This window comes from Protobothrops mucrosquamatus, unplaced genomic scaffold, assembly GCF_001527695.2.
Source record: "Protobothrops mucrosquamatus isolate PMUCROS unplaced genomic scaffold, P.Mucros_1.0 scaffold8580, whole genome shotgun sequence".
NCBI classification, from domain to species: domain Eukaryota; kingdom Metazoa; phylum Chordata; class Lepidosauria; order Squamata; family Viperidae; genus Protobothrops; species Protobothrops mucrosquamatus.
In genome coordinates, this window is record NW_015394374.1 from 8,330 (window position 1) to 10,548 (window position 2,219).

The window sequence follows — 2,219 nt, forward strand, 5'->3', positions numbered from 1 at the left end:
GAATACTTATGCCAACTCTTCAAATGAGAACGTAAGTTAACCGTTGGGATCCACCCAGACAGGATCAGATGAATTTAAGTGCCACCGAAAAGAATGGCAGATGATTATCGTGGCGTTTGAAAACAAGGACAATTAATAGCACTAATACTTAGACTTATATACCGCTTCGCAGTGCTTTACAGCCCTCTCTAAGCGGTTTACAGAGTCAGCATGTGGGCCCCCCCAACAATCTGGGTCCTCGTTTTACCGACCTCGGAAGGATGGAAGGCTGAGTCAACCTTGAGCTGGTCAGGATCGAACGGCTGGCAGTGAGCAGAGTTAGCCTGCAATACTGCATAATAACCACTGCGCATCATGGAAGGAAGGAAGGAAGGAAGGAAGGAAGGAAGGAAGGGCAACAGCATAGACTTATATACTGCTTCACAATGCTTTACAGCCCTCTTTAAGTGGTTTACAGAGTCAGCATGTTGCCCCCCAACAATTTGGGTCTTCATTTTACCAACCTCGGAAGGATGGAAAGCCGAGTCAACCTTGAGCTGGTCAGGATCGAACTTCTGGCAGTGGGCAGAATTAGCCTGCAATACTGCATTCTAGCCACTGTGCGGCCATTACATTTAAATGAACTAAAATTACAGTGGCTCAATTAAGTATATCCCGTGGTAGGTTTAAAATGCTGGTTGTTGTTTTTGTTTTTTTCAATAGGAGAAGAAATAATCCCAAAACCATCTTTATGTTTACGGAAGGAAAACCATAATCTGACATACCACATTTAGTTCAACAGCTGTCACATTAGGGTGAAAATTAACCTGTCATAAGATGACGCCATGCAGTCTTAATAATACTGATCATGGCTACAGAAACAAGACACAGGAGGGGCAGTCCCAGTCCAGACCTTTATGACAGCAAGGAATCCCTGGCCATTATATTGGCCAAATATAACTAGGTTGCAGACCAACAAGCCTGCTATGCTATCATTGTAGTTTAGATTAGATTAGATAACCTTTGTTGTCACTTTTTTTTTCTTCTGGGCACAACGGCACACATTAAAAATGACATTTAGTTTCTTGCTCTGAAGTGTTACTTACATAACACACATTTAAGACAGACTACACACAACATATGTATAGACCTACACCCTTACATATAAGTAACATATAAATGTACTGAATGTAATGATAAATTCCTGCTAATGGCATGATTGCCCTATCGTATTTTTCCATATCCAAGTGGGAACTGTCAGGGATAGACTAGTATTGCATTATTTTCAAGGGCCCTAAGCTTTTCCCCAGATCAGGGTTCACAGTCCAAGCTAAACTATAAACCACAAACCGCTGTTACAGCCTCTACAAACGCAGGGAGGGTGGAAATGATCCTATCTGAACTCGGAAAGTGTAACCAACGTGTACAACTATTAGCTTTCCAAATTTGAGCAGTCGTTTTTGCAAAGCGGAAGGTCAAACCCAAAGACGAGACAATGATACCCAATCAACCCCAACTCTTTTATCGGCTCGCACCTAATGGGGAGAGTCTGGCCAGACTTTCTACAGCCTAATTAATAAATATATCCTGAGAGATTCTAGGTATGGCTGCCTTGAACCTCTTCCTCCCTCCCCTGTAAAGCTGGGCGCGTGGAGTGTGCAGCCTCTTCACCGGGGTCTCTTTCTGAGAAGCCTCTGAGTTGGCAAAACACCCACACCCACACGCTCTGCTGCCGCAGGTGCACAATCCGTCACATTGCACACTGCTGTTGCGGTTCCACGGAGCCAGCAAGAGAGGGTGAAAACCGACTGGCAACTTGCCTCTGCCTTTGTTCTTCTCTGTATCGGCATTTGCTTTTCACTGCCGGTGGGGGGGAAAAAAACTGTAAAGACCACAGCTGACTTTTGTCAAAGCTGCTCCTTGAACCAACTGAAGGGGTGTTGACGGCAAGATAACTCAGTGGAGAGGAGACAAATCTTAGGAGCTGGGAAGCAGGCCAGGGTGAGCATTGCTGTCATCAGGACACCATCTGCTTCAATCAGAGCAGAGCTGGAAGGGACCTTGGAGGTCTTCTAGTCCAACCCCCTGCTCAGGCAGGAAACCCTGCCCCATGTCAGGCATATGGCTGTCCAGGCTCTTCTTAAAAACCTCCAGTGATGAAACGCCCACAACTTCTGGAGGCAACTGGTTAATTGTTCTCACTGTCAGTTCGTTCTAGGTTGCTTTTCTTCCTTGAATTG